The following is a 19,064-nucleotide window of genomic DNA, read 5'->3' as shown; positions in this document are numbered from 1 at the left end:
CCAACGGCCAGTGGCCAATCCCCTAAATCTAATCTTAGCCCTTAGTTCAAATCCGACGGCGCAGACGCTGTCTTCTTCCCCCGACGGCCACAGGCAGCGGCGCACTAGCGCCCGTGGCGGTGCTCCGCCGGTGCATCCTGAATCGGCGCCCCGAGCACGGACCGAAATCCTAATTGCGCAGAAATAAAATTCAGGGCATAGCAAAATAGAGCAGAGCATCACCCACCAGCGACGATGACGGTATGGAGACTGGCCACGGCGAGGAGCGGCTTTGCGGCAGAGCACCAGAGCCAGCCACTGGAATTAAGGTAGTACGACGCTCCTAGGAACAGTGGTCAGGACCCAGATGGATTGGTGATAACCACGATCTGCCAGCGAGGCCCCGACGACGGTGATTTGCGGGTTCCCGCGGTGACCAGATCAGCGACAATGGCGACCACAGGGTTTCGACTTCCTTGCAGCGATCACCGAGGAGGCGATTGGGTGGTTCTCAAGCTCGAGACAATGCGAGGGAGGGAGGGTTTATATCCGTGTGGGGCACACGCCCCCGCAGGAAGCCGCAGGCCGGGAGTTCGCCGCAGATTTCGACGTGTTTGTTACAGTGAGCAGCCGAGTCCAATTCCGTTGCGAGATCCGCGGAGAAGGAGGATTTCTGGATGTCGGGACCCATGAGCAGTGACCCAGCGCATCGGGCCCGCCCAGCTAACGTTTTTCTCTTTTTTTTCTTTTTATTTCTTGCTCCTTTTATTTTCTATTTTTATTCCCACCTTCAAAATTCAGATTTAAATAGAATTTCCAATTCTCATCTAATTGTAACATCCAGAATAACAACATGAAGGCAAGGTTTATATTTTTAGATACTTATATGTTTATTTTAAGCATTTTTGTTTCCTTTGCCTCCTCCTTTTCTATTTTATTTTCTATTCTCCTTTCTCTTATTCTTAATTTCCAAACTAAATTTAAATACATGTTTGAACTTTGAATTCACAATTCTCTCTTGAATAATATTTTTACACTTTAAAATCTTATTTATTTATTATTTATTCTTCTTCCCACCATTTAATTCTAGCATTAATAGATGACTTTAATATAAATTCCTTCCTCTTTTCTTTTTGAAGTTAAACGTTCAAAGGCATGAGCAATCCAAGAAGGTTTTTTTTTTAATTCTAAAATCTTTATCATAGATATTCTTATTTCTTTGTTTTATTATTTTACTATATAGTTTTTTTTATATAAATTTTGGGCCTTACAGAAGACCTTCGGAAACAACTGGCTGAAGCAAAATTAAAATGCGCTGTTGCCGAAGCTGAACGAGATGTCAGTGATTACTGGAAAAATTATTGGGAAAAACAGTTGTAGAACTTCGCTCCTCAAAAGAAAGATGTTATGAAAAATCTATAGAATGTGTAAAAAGAATAAAAATTAGCTTCGCCAATGTTGGCGCATATTCAAGTGAAGACAACTTCGTACGGGGCGATCCCGAAGGCCTAATTGAATGGATCAACAGCGAGGCCAAAGCCTTTGAGGAGATCTTGAGTGATCGTGGGGACGTCTGTGCCTTCTCAGGTGCGAGGGGAATTGCAGCTATTTTGGAGAAGTCAGGTTGCGATCATGTGAAAGCTTTGGCCCAAGCTGAAGCTACTTTATCTGTTGACGATACAAAGGACCCCTCGACCGAAGCAAGCTTAGTAGGCGGAAAATTTTTTACTGACATCTGGGAAAATGGCGGCCGAGGGATGGCCCATAAAATAATAAAGAAGAGCGAAAAATATATTCATGACGCTAGGGAAGCAACGAAGGCAGCTGAAAAAGCTGCGGAACTCGAAAGGCGGATATGTATTGCTTAATAGCTTTTAACTTTATTGTTTATTTTTGTGACTTCGAACTGATTTACGTTTTCTACCGCAGCCGAACTGTCTCCTCCCCCAGAGCCCTTTGAGTCATTGGCCGACCCAGAGGCAAAGGAATCAGCAGAAATTATTAACATGGCCGAAACCATTATGGACGAAGTTGTTACTCAACTGCTGACCGAAGTTGCAGACAAAGTTTTGAAAGAAGAAGAATAGATATTGTAAAAATATTGCTAGAATATTAATGTAACATTTGATGGATAATGCTTGTAATATTTGGTACTCATGGGTTTGTAATGTATAAATGGCTTTGTAATTTATTTCTTTGCGATGCATGAAACTTTTATGTACATATCATTTTTGAGCCTTCGGCGAAAAAACACCTTCCCTTCTTTTCATGCTTCGTAAAGAAAAATTTTTATGCTTCGTGAAAAATCCTCCCATCGACGCAAAATCATTAATGCTTCGTCGGTAATAGACCTTCTTCCTCCATATCAGAGTGCTTCATAAAAAAATGCTCCAAGTGTCACCGACACACTGATACTTCGTCAACAATAGACTTTCCTCCACATCAAAGCTGATAAAGCTGTATTTCTTCAAAACTTATTTTGTGCCTTAGAACAATTTTACTTTTTCGAAGCATTCTCTGAAGGTCAACATTGTATCCCCTTCTTGTGCTATTGATGCAATATGATGTATGATGATATGTTATGCGAAATGATGTGATGATGTTATGCTATGCAAAATGATACTTTGTGCCGAAGACACACACTCACATCCCCATTTTGGAATACACAATCTCTTTGCCGTTTATTTTTCGGCTTCACCGCTTATTTTTCAGTGTATCAGCGCTGACTTTTTGCTGTAAGTTCTGCATTCCCTTAGGAACATCTTTTGAACTTCTTCGCCTTCTATTTTGGCGGTATTCGCGTTGACTTTTTGCACTTCGCCTTATATTTCGGCGGTATTTGGCTCTGCATTCCCTTTGGAATGACTTTTGAGCAGAAAACTTACACTGCGCTCCCTTAGGAACGACTTTTTGTAGCTTCGGCAAACTTACGCTGCGTTCCGTGGAATGACTTTTTGTAGCTTCGGAGATACTTGTGATGTAAATTTTAGCGGCGCGTTCTCTTAGGAACGACTTTTTGTGCTTCAATGACTTTTTGGACTCCGTGAGTCTGTGGAGAAGATATATTTTCACTATGGCAAAAACGAAGCTATTACAAAGAATTGAAAACGACAAGAAAACTAGGTTTTCAATAATTGTCCCTTAGTAAGAAAGAGAATGACAATGAATGTAAAAACTGATTTAGGGGGTAGGATATCTCTTAGTAGATATGCTTCGACTCTGGCACAGTACTGTTGACTGTGCGAGCTTCAGACTCCTCCCTGAAGTCTCTCTGCTGATGGGTCTGTTGACTCCCTTCTAGCTGTTGGCCTCGTGAATATGTAGGTTGTAGTGGTGGCGGAGGTGGAGGCTATGGCCAGGATGCCTGTGGCTGACTAGCCGAAGCAACAGACGCTGCAGGATGGTTACCCACATACTCTGGTATGTAGGGTGAGTGATATGAAGCAGTATGCATGACCTGCTTCGGCTGGTTCTGCTGAGCTGTAGCTTCTGCTATTTCCTTCTGTTTTTGAATGGTGACATGGCACATCCTTGTAGTATGGCCCTTGTCCTCACCACAGAATAGGCAATAAATTTTCCTAGGTTGATCCCCAAACCTTCCTCCGAAGCCCCTGGCGCCTTTGCCTCTTGGAGCTGGCGGTTGAAGATAGCTTTGTTGCTGCCCCGAAGCTTGCGAGGAATATTATGGCCTCTGTTGTTGACTTCCTCTGTCGTCACTCTGAGTGGAGTGGATTGACCTGACATGCCTTGGGTGGATTCTCCCTCTGAAGCCCCTAGTCATCTCAGAGAACCTGTAGGCTTCCTCCCTTCTTTGACGAAAGTCATTGTCAGCACGGATGTATTCATCCATCTTTTGAAGCAGCTTCTCCAAAGTCTGTGGAGGCTTTCTAGCAAAATACTGGGCAGTAGGTCTTGGACGAAGCCCCTTAATCATGGCCTCAATGACAATTTCATTGGGAACTGTAGGCGCTTGTGCTCTCAGACGCAAGAACCTTCGGACGTATGCCTGGAGATACTCCTCATGATCTTGCGTGCATTGAAACAGAGCCTGAGCTGTGACTGGCTTTGTCTGAAAGCCCTGGAAACTTGTCACCAGCATGTCCTTGAGCTTCTGCCACGAAGTGATAGTTCCTAGCCGAAGTGAAGAATACCATGTTTGAGCCACATTCTTGACTGCCATGACAAAGGACTTGGCCATGACAGCTGCATTGCCTCCATATGAAGATATGGTTGCTTCATAACTCATCAAAAACTGCTTCGGATATGAATGTCCATCATACATGGGGAGCTGAGGTGGCTTGTATGATGAAGGCCATGGTATAGCCTGCAGTTCTGCTGCCAAGGGAGAAGCATCATCAAAAGTAAAGGTACCATGATTAAAATCATCATACCATCCATCATCGTGAAACTAGCCTTCTTGATGAAGCTCTCTGTGTTGAGGCCTTCGTTCTTGTTCATCTTGAGCAAGGTGGCGTACATCTTCAGTGGCTTCGTCAATCTGCCTTTGAAGATCGGCCAGCCGAGCCATCTTCTCCTTCTTCCTTTGTACTTGTTGATGAAGTATTTCCATGTTTCTGATCTCTTGGTCTAACTCGTCCTCCTGGGGTGTTGGACTAGTGGTGTTCCTCTTCTGGCTTCGGGCCTCTCGAAGAGAAAGGATCTCCTGGTTTGGGTCCAGTGGCTGCAGAGCAGCAACCCCTGTGGCTGAAGCTTTCTTCGGTGGCATGATGAAGGTTAGTGCTTGCCGAAGGTGGTCTAAAAGGATTCATTGGAGGTGGGCGCCAATGTTGGGGACTTGTTCTCAAATGCTATGAGTTAAGAACAAGGCAACACAAAGAATGTTAAACGTTAATGCCCTTCGTCCTTCGAGACATTATTTCCCTTAGGATATAATGATCTTCTGACGAAGGTTATGAAGGACATACCTTCATCAGTATTGTATATGGTAATGAAGAGGGAATCATATAAAATGTAAAAGATGAGATGAATGATCATATATTATTATCGTCTCATTTCTATTTTATTATCATAGAAAAATAAAAATGATATCAAGTTACAAATGTACCTTCAGCTTGAAAGAAGGTAAGGGTACAAGCGTGACGCAAGAGCAAATGCCAAGTCAGCGTGAACAGTACGGGAGCACTGTTCATCTATCTATAGGCACGAGACGCAGCCCATGTAAAATTACACTCATGCCCTTTACATTTGCTAATGACTCTATAGTAATCCATCGAGGTCCAAATAGCCTTTTCCCTTTTAAGTCGGTTCCCCTTTCTGCAATCATGCCGAAGGTCCCCTGCGCATAGCTTCGGCTCTGTGCCAACCTTCGCATTCTTTGTACTTCTTCATGTTGTGGTTCTGATCCGAGTCCGAAGGTACCTGTTCATATATTATACTCCAAAAACATTGTTAAATCATGTTTTTGAGGACCTTCGGAAGACGAAGGCCCCCAACAGTTGGCAAAATCTGGATCAAAGTTGTCAAGAGCCTTCCATGCATCACCATCTGATGGGTGCACCATTAACCCATCTTGTCTGTCCGTGCAATCTTTATGCCACCTCATGTGCATAGCGGTCTTCCTCGAGAGAAACAAACGTTCACTATAGGAGTGAGAGGCATGTACCGAAGCTGTTTATGTGCAACCTTTGTCACCACCTTCTCCCCATCTTCATTTACAAGCTCCACGTACCTCGACTTCCCACATTTTAAGCATTTCTGCTCTTGTCGGGGACCATAATTAGGGGTACCCTCAAGACGCCTAATTCTCAGCTGGTAACCCCCATCAGCATAAAGCTGCAAAGGCCTGATGGGCACGATTAAGTCAGGGATCAGTCCACACGAGTGACTCGATCACGCTTCACCCGAGCCTAGCCTCGGCCGAAGGCAGCCGACCTCGAGAGACTTCCGTCTCGCCCGAGGCCCCCTTTTTATGGCGGACACATCACCGGCTTGCCCAAGGCCTTGGCTTCGCTCAGAAGCAACCTTGACTAAATCACCACACCGACTGACCAAATTGCAGGGGCATTTAACGCAAAGGTGGCCTGACACCTCTATCCTGACACGCGCCCCCGGCAGAGCCGAGGTGACCGCCGTCACTCCACCGCTCCACTGGCCAGTCTGACAGAAGGACAGCGCCACCTGTGCCACTCCGACTGCAGTGCCACTCGACAGAGTGAGTCTGACAGGCAATCAGGCCTTGCCAAGGGCGCCACGGCGAACTCCGCTCCGCCCGACCCCAGGGCTCGGACTCGGGCTAAGACCCGGAAGACGGCGAACTCCGCTCCGCCCGACCCCAGGGCTCGGACTCGGGCTAAGACCCGGAAGACGGCGAACTCCGCTCCGCCCGACCCCAGGGCTCGGACTCGGGCTAAGACCCGGAAGACGGCGAACTCCGCTCCGCCCGACCCCAGGGCTCGGACTCGGGCTAGGACCCGGAAGACGGCGAACTCCGCTCCGCCCGACCCCAGGGCTCGGACTCGGGCTAAGACCCGGAAGACGGCGAACTCCACTCCGCCCGACCCCAGGGCTCGGACTCGGGCTAAGACCCGGAAGACGACGAAACTCCGCCTCGCCCGACCCCAGGGCTCGGACTCCGCCCTGGCCTCGGCCGGACGACATCCGCCTCGCCCGACCCCCTGGCTCGGGCTCGGCCACGGCAGCAGAAGGCAGACTCAACCTTGGCTTCGGAGGAAACCCCACGTCGCCCTGCCTAAAGCACAGACCGCCACGTCAACAGGAAACGTCATCATCATCCTACCCCGAATCGACTCGGGTCACGGAGAACAAGACCGGCGTCTCGTCCGGCCAGCTCCGCCAGAGGGGCAATGATGGCGCTCCACGAGCTCTATGACGACGGCGGCCCCCAGCTCTCTTACGGCAGCAGGACAACGTCAGCAGGGACTCGACCGCTCCGACAGCTGTCCCTCCATCAGGCTCCGCCGCACCTCCGATAGCCACGACATCACGCCAGCAGGATGCCCAGATCTCTCCGGCTGCCACATCGGCATGTACCTAGGGCGCTAGCTCTCCCCCCGCTAGACACGTAGCACTCTGCTACATCCCCATTGTACACCTGGATCCTCTCCTTACAACTATAAAAGGAAGGACCAGGGCCTTCTCAGAGAAGGTTGGCCGCGCGGGACCGAGGACGGGACAGGCGCTCTCTTGGGGCCGCTCGCTTCCCTCACCCGCGTGGACGCTTGTAACCCCCCTACTGCAAGCGCACCTGACCTGGGCGCGGGACGAACACGAAGGCCGCGGGACTTCCACCTCTCTCACGCTCGGCTCCGGCCGCCTCGCCTCTCCCCCCTCCGCGCTCGCCCACGCGCTCGACCCATCTGGGCTGGGGCACGCAGCACACTCACTCGTCGGCTTAGGGACCCCCCTGTCTCGAAACGCCGACAGTTGGCGCGCCAGGTAGGGGCACGCTGCGTGCTGACGAACAGCTCCCCGTCAAGCTCCAGATGGGCAGTCTCCAGCAACCTCTCCGGCCCGGGACGGTGCTTCGTTTCGGGACTCTCGAGTTCATGTCCTTCGACGGCAGCTATGACATGACGCTTCTTCCACCGCCGCGCGACTACGACAATGGCGGCCGACAACCCGCCCGCCGGCGGCGGAATCGACGACGTCTACCCCGCGTGGTGGAAAGGCAACATTCGGGCTCGCTCCGTTCTCTCCCCCGCCAACGGAGGAGGAGGCGGGGCCGTCAAGGCCAGACGGGAGGCCACGCTTCGCCGGCCGTCGAGCGAATCGACGCCCCCGACGCCCCGACGGAAGGCACGCCGGACATCGACCTCGCGTTCAAGACGGAGGCAAGCACCGTCCCCCCGCGGCACGATGACCCCGAGCAAGAAGACGACGCCGGCGCGCTCGCGGAAAGCCTGCAGGACGTCGCCCTCGAACCAGAGATGACGGCGCAACCAGTCCCCGATGTGACTACGTCGCTCCTCGTCGACCAAGAGGTAACAACTGACTCCCATCTTGCGTCATTTCGACTCGGCCTCAACCCGCCAAACGACCTCGTTTTGGCGGGCGCCCTCATTGAGGCGAGTGCAACCCCACTGAGGTTCTGTATGCGATCGCCTTGGGACCGACTGACGGACGTCTCGACCTACGGGCCCTCTGGGTCCGAGGAAGATGACGATCCCAGCATCGGTTGGGATTTCTCCGGACTTGGCAACCCCAGTGCCGTGCGGGACTTCATGACCGCATGTGACTACTGTCTGTCCGACTATTCCGATGGAAGCCGCAGCCTTGGCGACGAGAGCTGCGGCCCAAGCCGCGAATGTTTCCACGTCGAGCTAGGGGATCCCACCGAAGGCAACCACCTTGGCATGCCGGAGGATGGTGATCTCCCTAGGCCGGTGCCTCGCGCCGACATCCCACGGGAGCTAGCTGTGGTCCCCGCTCCGGCGGGGGGTTACGACCCACAACTCGAGCGAGTCCGCGAGGCGCAGGCCAGGCTCGACGAGGGAACAGGAGCACTTGAGCCGATCCGTCGAGACGTCGGACAGGCATGGGTGGGCCAACCCCTGGCCGGGGAAATACGTCATCTGCCCCAAGGTCCCCAGCACCGCGTCGCCAATGACGTCAGGATCAGGCCGCCGCCCGCATCCAGCGGGGTCGGTCAGAACCTGGCAACTGCAGCAATGCTCATCCGCGCGATGCCGGAGCCGTCAACCACCGAGGGTCGGCGAATCCAGGGAGAACTCAAGAATCTCCTGGAAGGCGCTGCGGCCCGGCGGGCCGAGAGCACTGCATCCCGGAGGCAAGGATATCCCTCGGAACCTCATGCCGCGACTTCCCGATTCTTGCGGGAGGCCTCGGTCTACACCGGGCGCACGCACAACACCGCGCCTGCGGCCCCGGGCCACCTCAGCAACGAGCACCATCGGCGCGACCGTCGGGCTCACCTCGACGAAAGGGTGCGCCGAGGCTACCACCCCAGGCGTGGGGGACGCTACGACAGCGGGGAGGATCGGAGTCCTTCGCCCGAGCCACCCGGTCCGCAGGCTTTCAGTCGGGCCATCCGACGGGCGCCATTCCCGACCCGGTTCCGACCCCCGACTACTATCACAAAGTACTCGGGGGAAACGAGACCGGAACTGTGGCTCGCGGACTACCGCCTTGCTTGCCAACTGGGTGGAACGGACGACGACAACCTCATCATCCGCAACCTCCCCCTGTTCCTCTCCGACACTGCTCGCGCCTGGTTGGAGCACCTGCCTCCGGGGCAGATTTCCAACTGGGACGACTTGGTCCAAGCCTTCGCTGGCAATTTCCAGGGCACATACGTGCGCCCCGGGAATTCCTGGGACCTTCGAAGCTGCCGGCAATAGCCGGGGAGTCGCTCCGGGACTACATCCGGCGATTCTCGAAGCAGCGCACCGAGCTGCCCAACATCACCGACTCGGATGTCATCGGCGCGTTCCTCGCCGGTACCACTTGCCGCGACCTGGTGAGCAAGCTGGGTCGCAAAACCCCCACCAGGGCGAGCGAGCTGATGGACATCGCCACCAAGTTCGCCTCCGGCCAGGAGGCGGTCGAGGCTATCTTCCGAAAGGACAAGCAGCCCCAGGGCCGCCCGTCGGAAGAAGCTCCCGAGACGTCTGCTCCGCGCGGCGCCAAGAAGAAAGGCAAGAAGAAGTCACAATCGAAACGCGACGCCGCAGACGCGGACCTTGTCGCCGCCGCCGAGTATAAGAACCCTCGGAAGCCCCCCGGAGGTGCAAACCTCTTCGACAAGATGCTCAAGGAGCCGTGCCCCTACCATCAGGGGCCCGTCAAGCACACCCTCGAGGAGTGCGTTATGCTTCGGCGTCATTTCCACAGGGCCGGGCCACCCGCCGAGGGTGGCAGGGCCCACGACGACGACAAGAACGAAGAACACCCAGCAGGGGGGTTCCCCGAGGTCCGCGACTGCTTCATGATCTATGGAGGGCATGCGGCGAACACCTCGGCTCGGCACCGCAAGCAAGAGCGCCGGGAGGTCTGCTCGGTGAAGGTGGCGGCGCCAGTCTACCTAGACTGGTCCGACAAGCCCATCACTTTCGACCGAGCCGACCACCCCGACCATGTGCCGAGCCCGGGGAAATACCCGCTCGTCGTCGACCCCGTTGTCGGCGATGTCAGGCTCACCAAGGTCCTGATGGACGGGGGCAGCTGCCTCAACATCATCTACGCCGAGACCCTCAAGCTCCTGCGCGTCGATCCGTCCTCCGTCCGAGCAGGCGCTGCGCCCTTCCACGGGATCATCCCTGGGAAGCGCGTCCAGCCCCTCGGGCGACTCGACCTCCCAGTCTGCTTCGGGACACCCTCCAACTTCCGAAGGGAGACCCTGACGTTCGAAGTGGTCGGGTTCCGAGGAACCTACCACGCCGTGTTAGGGAGGCCATGCTACGCGAAGTTCATGGCCGTCCCCAACTACACCTACCTGAAGCTCAAGATGCCGGGCCCCAACGGGGTCATCACCGTCGGCCCCACGTACAAACACGCGTTCGAATGCGACGTGGAGTGCGTGGAGTACTCCGAGGCCCTTGCCGAGTCCGAGGCCCTCATCGCCGACCTGGAGAACCTCTCCAAGGAGGTCCCAGACGTGAAGCGCCATGCCGGCAACTTCGAGCCAGCGGAGACGGTCAAGGCCGTCCCCCTCGACCCCAGCGGCGACACCACCAAGCAGATCCGGATCGGTTCCGGGCTCGACCCCAAATAGGAAGCAGTGCTCGTCGACTTTCTCCGCGCAAACGCCGACGTCTTTGCGTGGAGTCCCTCGGACATGCCCGGCATACCGAGGGATGTCGCCGAGCACTCGCTGGATATTCGGGCCGGAGCCCGACCCGTCAGGCAGCCTCTGCGCCGATTCGACGAGGAGAAGCGCAGAGCGATTGGCGAAGAGATCCACAAGCTAATGGCGGCAAGGTTCATCAAGGAGGTATTCCATCCCGAATGGCTTGCCAACCCTGTGCTTGTGAGGAAGAAAGGGGGGAAATGGCGGATGTGTGTAGACTACACTGGTCTCAACAAAGCATGTCCGAAGGTTCCCTACCCTCTGCCTCGCATCGACCAAATCGTGGATTCCACTGCTAGGTGCGAAACCCTGTCCTTCCTCGATGCCTACTCGGGGTATCACCAGATCCGGATGAAAGAGTCCGACCAGCTCGCGACTTCTTTCATCACGCCGTTCGGCATGTACTGCTACGTCACCATGCCGTTCGGCCTGAGGAATGCCGGCGCGACGTACCAGCGGTGCATGAACCATGTGTTCGGCGAACACATCGGTCGCACAGTCGAGGCCTACGTCGATGACATCGTAGTCAAGACACGGAAGGCTCCCAACCTCCTCTCCGACCTTGAAGTGACATTCCGGTGTCTCAAGGCGAAAGGAGTCAAGCTTAATCCTGAGAAGTGTGTCTTCGGGGTGCCCCGAGGCATGCTCCTAGGGTTCATCGTCTCTGAGCGAGGCATCGAGGCCAACCCGGAGAAGATCGCGGCCATCACCAGCATGGGGCCCATCAAGGACTTAAAAGGGGTACAGAGGGTCATGGGATGCCTCGCGGCCTTGAGCCGCTTCATCTCACGCCTCGGCGAAAGAGGTCTGCCTCTGTACCGCCTCTTAAGGAAAGCCGAGTGTTTCGTTTGGACCCCTGAGGTCGAGGAAGCCCTCGGCAACCTAAAGGCGCTCCTTACAAAGGCGCCAGTCTTGGTGCCGCCGGCGGACGGAGAAACCCTCTTGGTCTACGTCGCCGCGACCACTCAGGTGGTTAGCGCCGCGATTGTGGTCGAAAGGCAGGAGGAAGGGCATACATTGCCCGTTCAGAGGCCGGTTTACTTCATCAGCGAAGTGCTGTCCGAGACTAAGATCCGCTACCCACAAGTTCAAAAGCTGCTGTATGCTGTGATCCTGACGAGGCGGAAGCTACGACACTACTTCGAGTCCCATCCGGTGACTGTGGTGTCATCCTTCCCCCTGGGGGAGATCATCTAGTGCCGAGAGGCCTCGGGCAGGATCGCAAAGTGGGCAGTGGAGATCATGGGCGAAACGATCTCGTTCGCCCCTCGGAAGGCCATCAAGTCCCAAGTGTTGGCGGATTTCGTGGCTGAATGGGTCGATACCCAACTACCAACGACTCCGATCCAACCGGAGCTCTGGACCATGTTTTTCGACGGGTCGCTGATGAAGACGGGGGCCGGTGCGGGCCTGCTCTTCATCTCGCCCCTCGGAAAGCACTTGCGCTACGTGCTGCGCCTCCACTTCCCGGCGTCCAACAATGTGGCCGAGTACGAAGCTCTGGTCAATGGATTGCGGATCGCCATCGAGCTAGGGGTCAGACGCCTCGACGCCCGCGGTGATTCGCAGCTCGTCATCGACCAAGTCATGAAGAACTCCCACTGCCGCGACCCAAAGATGGAGGCCTACCGCGACGAGGTCCGGCGCCTGGAAGACAAGTTCTTCGGGCTCGAGCTCAACCACATCGCTCGGCGCTACAACGAAACCGCAGACGAGCTGGCGAAGATAGCCTCGGGATGAACGACAGTCCCCCCGGACGTCTTCTCCCGGGATCTGCATCAACCCTCCGTCAAGCTCGACGATGCGCCCGAGCCCGAGGTACCCTCGGCTCAGCCCGAGGTACCCTCGGCTCAGCCCGAGCCAACCTCGGCCCGACCCGAGGTACCCTCGGCCCCCGAGGGCGGGGCATTGAACGTCGAGGAAGGGCAGAGCGGGGCCACGCCAGACCAAGATTGGCAGGCCCCGTACCTGCAATATCTCCGCCGAGGAGAGCTACCCCTCGACCAAGCTGAGGCTCGGCGGGTAGCGCGACGCGCCAAGTCATTCGTCTTGCTGGGCGACGAAGAGGAGCTCTACCATCGCAGCCCCTCGGGCATCCTCCAGCGATGCATCTCCATCGCCGAAGGTCGGGAACTGCTGCAAGAAGTGCACTCGGGGGCTTGCGGCCACCACGCGGCACCCCGAGCCCTTGTCGGAAATGCTTTCCGGCAAGGCTTCTACTGGCCAACGGCGGTGGCTAACGCCACTAGAATTGTCCGCACCTGCGAAGGGTGCCAGTTCTATGCGAAGCGGACACGCCTGCCCGCTCAGGCTCTGCAGACAATACCCATCACCTGGCCCTTCGCTGTGTGGGGTCTGGACCTCGTCGGTCCCTTGCAAAAGGCGCCCGGGGGCTACACGCACCTGCTGGTCGCCATCGACAAATTCTCCAAGTGGATCGAGGTCCGACCTCTGAACAGCATCAGGTCCGAGCAGGCGGTGGCATTCTTCACCAACATCATCCATCGCTTCGGGGTCCCGAACTCCATCATCACCGACAACGGCACCCAGTTCACCGGCAAAAAATTCTTGGATTTTTGCGAGGATCATCATATCCGGGTGGACTGGGCCGCCGTGGCTCATCCCATGTCGAATGGGCAAGTAGAGCGTGCCAACGGCATGATTCTACAGGGGCTCAAGCCTCGGATCTACAACGACCTCAACCAGTTCGGCAGGCGATGGATGAAGGAACTCCCCTCGGTGGTCTGGAGCCTAAGGACGACGCCGAGTCGTGCCACGGGCTTCACGCCGTTTTTCCTGGTCTACGGGGCTGAAGCTATCCTGCCCACTGACCTGGAATACGGCTCCCCAAGGGCGAGGGCCTACACCGAGCAAAGCAACCAAGCCAGCCGAGAGGAATTGCTGGACCAGTTGGAGGAAGCTCGGGACAGGGCCTTACTACACTCGGCGCGGTACCAACAGTCCCTGCGACGTTACCACGCCCGAGGGGTCCGGTCCCGAGAACTCCAGGTGGGCGACCTGGTGCTTCGGCTGCGACAAGATGCCCGAGGGAGGCACAAGCTCACGCCCCCCTGGGAAGGGCCGTTCGTCATCGCCAAAGTTCTGAAGCCCGGAACATACAAGCTGGCCAACAATCAAGGCGAGATCTACGGCAACGCTTGGAACATCAAACAGCTACGTCGCTTCTACCCTTAAGATGTTTTAAAGTTGTTCATATACCTCGCACCTACGCAAAGTTTAGTTGTCAAGGAAGGGTCGGCCTAGCCTCGGCAAGGCCCGACCCTCCCTCGGGGGCTAAAAGGGGGGAGACCCCCTCTGCGTCGAATTTTTTCCTCGAAAAAGGACCTCTTTTTAGCAGGATTTCTTCCGTGCTTCTTGACTACTTTGGAAAGCGGATCCTGGAAACGACGAGAGTCCAGATGCTCGAAACAAGAGGAAAAAAGGACGCAGCTTCGCAAGCGCGGCGAGGGCGTGTTCTTCTGGCCTCGGCGGCCGCAGAAAACACACGCTACAAGACGATCTGATCCTGCAGGCTCGGGTCTTCACGCCGAAGGGAGCCGTAGCACCCTCGGCATCGACGACGTCTAAAACAAAGCCCGACCCAGCCTCGGGCGGCGCCGAGGTCCAGGGGCTCCTCCGGGAATCCGGCCCGAGCAGGCGGCTCAACCGGTTACCCCTGGGGCCTCGGGCAACCGGCTTCCAAGGGCGCTAGCCCGATCCGAGGCCTCGACTGACCGACTTGGGCGTCGGCACCGCTGACGGGCGACACGGCTAGGCTCCGGCCAACCAGGTTCCCCATTCTCGAGCCAACTCCGCCTCTGTTCATACTGATATCGCTGCCCCCGGCCTCGATCCGCCAAAGGGCGGCCGAGGGGTCCCTTCAACTAAGCTAGAGGAGCCTCACGTAACAAGGCCGAACGGGCCGAGGGATTCCTACGCCTCCGGGATACGGATACCTCACCCGTCACCTTGACACAGGGCAACTCATGCTTGGTAAAGCGGTTCAGATAATAAAACAGGCGAGACTTAGTGCTCGGAAATGAGGAAAAAACACGGCTCCGTGCCAAAATTACATACACGTTCAGGCCTTGACAGCCACAATGAACGAACTCACTGGCATTCGAAGTGCCATTACCAACGGAACTCCGGTTCCCTCCTCCGCAGGTACGAACAACCCCCTCCGAGGGGGAAGGCCTGCGGAGTAACTGAAGAACGATGGGCGGCTCGCTGCCGCCCGTTCCAACCGCGATGGCCACCACCCCTGCCCCAGACAGCGAAGCAGCTTAGGCAGCAGCTTTAGGGGAGGTGTCACGGCGGAAGGGCTCCCCCCCGCTGAGGACGAGAACCAGCCATTCAGGCAAGGAAACGGGGGCCCAGGGCCCCTAGCGCCCCGCATATCCTGGCATGGCTGGAGGAAGTCTCCGTGGGGCTCAAGGACGCCCTTCACCCCCGGGCGCAGGGGGAAGAAAGGGGTAGCCGACCCACGCGGAGGCGGCTCCCCGACTCGCCTCATCTTCCATCTTGGCCTGGATGACGAAAATCCTTGAGGCCAAGGGAGGAGTAGAGGCCGCAGCCTGGCCCGTTTTCCCCACCGTCGAACTGGAGGTCACCATCTTGGGCGACCGCCGGTGGCGGGGTATGGCCAGGCTGGATGATGAAAATCCTTGAAGCCGAACGATGGCTGAGAGGTACCAACTCCCGTGGAGTCGCGTTCCTCCAACGAGGAGGCGGAAAGGCGGCGGATATCCCCCATCCGGGGGCTTGGAAGACGGGAAGACCCGGCGCTTAAGGGAGGAAGAAGACATGGTTGCCTTACGAAGGGAGCCTCCCTCCTTTTAAAGGCAACTCCCCCTACGTGCGCCCCCAAGCGCCGCGGGCCGAGTCTTCTCCAACACGCTCCAAGGCCCTCCCCTGCGACTCGGGGGCTGAGTCCCGCATGTCATACAAGCCGGCTCAGGGCAGAGGAAGCCAAACCGCCGCGCATGGTGCGCACGACCGTCCAGCGGTTACAGGCGACCCCCCATTTTCGCCCAGACCAACGGGCAGAAGGGGCGAGCAGCCATGCAGGCGGCATGCAACCGCGCCAGATGGACGCGCTTCTCCAACTTCTGACACGCCAGCCTGGGACCCAGGCCCACGCGTCGAGCAACCGGCGCGCTAGTTGCTGCATGTAAGCGACCGCACCGCCACTTGTGCCACCATCGCGCCTCTTCGGTTGCGAAGCCTATGCCACGACTCGAGGCGACCCAACAGCGCCAGACTGGCGCGTCGGTCAAAGCAACCGAAAGTAGGACGGCAGTAATGGCGGTGGCAGGCGGGCGGGCGCAGCGGTCGCGTCGTCAGCCGGGCTCACGTCCCATCCTGAGACAGCAAGAGAGCCTCCTCTCACGGCGTGAAGACGGTGCACCCGTGACCCGTTCCTCGAACGGATCGCAAACGCGTAGCGGCCGCCCCGCCAACCACTCGCCCCGTCGCATTAACTCCGCGGCGGGACACGCGATGCTTCTGGCAGGAGGAGCGCGCGACGCTTCGCCTTCGCCTTAATAACCGCGTCAGAAAAGGTACGCCACGTCGTCTGATTTCGTATCCTTTTCCGTTTTCCTCTTTCTCTATCTCTTGCAACAGGGACCGGGGAAGGGGGATACCCCGAGAGGGATCCTTCTCCGCGAAGGAACCGGGCTCCGCGCCCCCCATTACTGATCAGGGGTTCGAAGGCTGGCCCCCCGAGGGTTCAACAGCCGCCTCAGATCGCGTGGGCCCGACACCCACTACTGGTCAGGGGTTCGAAGGCCAGCCCTCCGAAGGGCTCCACGGCCGCCTCAGGCTACTCGGGCTCCGCGCCCATTACTGATCAGGGGTTCGAAGGCTGGCCCCCAAAGGGTTCACAGTCGCCTCAGACACCGAGCGAGGGATGACCAGGGGTACGTTCGATACATAACCGAGGCTCGGGCTGCGCTCCCGAGGTACCCTAGGACATATCCGAGACCAGCGGGAACGATCTTGTAACGGAATCCCATCGGAGGGAGGCATCGAGCCCTCGGACCCCGTCGCCAGGGGACCGGGTCCGGCAAATCACCCGCAGGTACTTTTGGGCGTGCCTCTGGGCCCCTAGCCGACCCCCAACGTACGGGGCACGGACGTCCACTCGGATCACCCGCTTGCAGCTCACCGGAGACACCATGTTCGGTGCCCATCGAGGGTAACATGGCGCACTCCCCCCCTCCTCCTTGCGGAAAGGCGACGAAGGGGCGTATGTAAAAAGCCGAGTCTGTCCCTGATCGTCCTCTTGCCCTGTGCAGAGGCTCGGGGGCTGCTCTCGCAAAAACCGGCTCCGGCCAAATCGTTGACAGCGTCAACATACCAGCCCGAGAGCTTGGGCCCCGACCGTGCACCCGGGCTACGGCCAGTTCGCATGAGGGAACGACCAGACCAGCCGAAGCGTTAAGCGAAGTATTAAGACCTCGAAGGAGTGTAACCACTCCTCCGAGGCCTCGGGGGCTACACCCGGCGGGTGCGCTCGCGCGCACCCACCGGAACGAAATGCAACCGAGAAAGGCTGGTCCCCTTGCAAAAAAGTGCGACAAAAGCCTCCAAGCGAGTGCTAACACTCCCTTCGAGGCTCGGGGGCTACTGTCGGGGACCATAATTAGGGGTACCCTCAAGACGCCTAATTCTCAGCTGGTAACCCCCATCAGCATAAAGCTGCAAAGGCCTGATGGGCACGATTAAGTCAGGGATCAGTCCACACGAGTGACTCGATCACGCTTCACCCGAGCCTAGCCTCGGCCGAAGGCAGCCGACCTCGAGAGACTTCCGTCTCGCCCGAGGCCCCCTTTTTATGGCGGACACATCACCGGCTTGCCCAAGGCCTTGGCTTCGCTCAGAAGCAACCTTGACTAAATCACCACACCGACTGACCAAATTGCAGGGGCATTTAACGCAAAGGTGGCCTGACACCTCTATCCTGACACGCGCCCCCGGCAGAGCCGAGGTGACCGCCGTCACTCCACCGCTCCACTGGCCAGTCTGACAGAAGGACAGCGCCACCTGCGCCACTCCGACTGCAGTGCCACTCGACAGAGTGAGTCTGACAGGCAATCAGGCCTTGCCAAGGGCGCCACGGCGAACTCCGCTCCGCCCGACCCCAGGGCTCGGACTCGGGCTAAGACCCGGAAGACGGCGAACTCCGCTCCGGCCGACCCCAGGGCTCGGACTCGGGCTAAGACCCGGAAGACGGCGAACTCCGCTCCGCCCGACCCCAGGGCTCGGACTCGGGCTAAGACCCGGAAGACGGCAAACTCCGCTCCGCCCGACCCCAGGGCTCGGACTCGGGCTAGGACCCGGAAGACGGCGAACTCCGCTCCGCCCGACCCCAGGGCTCGGACTCGGGCTAAGACCCGGAAGACGGCGAACTCCACTCCGCCCGACCCCAGGGCTCGGACTCGGGCTAAGACCCGGAAGACGACGAAACTCCGCCTCGCCCGACCCCAGGGCTCGGACTCCGCCCTGGCCTCGGCCGGACGACATCCGCCTCGCCCGACCCCCTGGCTCGGGCTCGGCCACGGCAGCAGAAGGCAGACTCAACCTTGGCTTCGGAGGAAACCCCACGTCGCCCTGCCTAAAGCACAGACCGCCACGTCAACAGGAAACGTCATCATCATCCTACCCCGAATCGACTCGGGTCACGGAGAACAAGACCGGCGTCTCGTCCGGCCAGCTCCGCTAGAGGGGCAATGATGGCGCTCCACGAGCTCTATGACGACGGCGGCCCCCAGCTCTCTTACGGCAGCAGGACAACGTCAGCAGGGACTCGACCGCTCCGACAGCTGTCCCTCCATCAGGCTCCGCCGCACCTCCGATAGCCACGACATCACGCCAGCAGGATGCCCAGATCTCTCCGGCTGCCACATCGGCATGTACCTAGGGCGCTAGCTCTCCCCCCGCTAGACACGTAGCACTCTGCTACATCCCCATTGTACACCTGGATCCTCTCCTTACAACTATAAAAGGAAGGACCAGGGCCTTCTCAGAGAAGGTTGGCCGCGCGGGACCGAGGACGGGACAGGCGCTCTCTTGGGGCCGCTCGCTTCCCTCACCCGCGTGGACGCTTGTAACCCCCCTACTGCAAGCGCACCTGACCTGGGCGCGGGACGAACACGAAGGCCGTGGGACTTCCACCTCTCTCACGCTCGGCTCCGGCCGCCTCGCCTCTCCCCCCTCCGCGCTCGCCCACGCGCTCGACCCATCTGGGCTGGGGCACGCAGCACACTCACTCGTCGGCTTAGGGACCCCCCTGTCT

The sequence above is a fragment of the Zea mays genome, chromosome 4 (genome assembly GCF_902167145.1).
Source record: "Zea mays cultivar B73 chromosome 4, Zm-B73-REFERENCE-NAM-5.0, whole genome shotgun sequence".
In the NCBI taxonomy this organism is placed as follows: Eukaryota; Viridiplantae; Streptophyta; class Magnoliopsida; order Poales; family Poaceae; genus Zea; species Zea mays.
The sequence above is the reverse complement of the archived record's forward strand: the minus strand, read 5'-3'. Positions refer to the sequence as shown.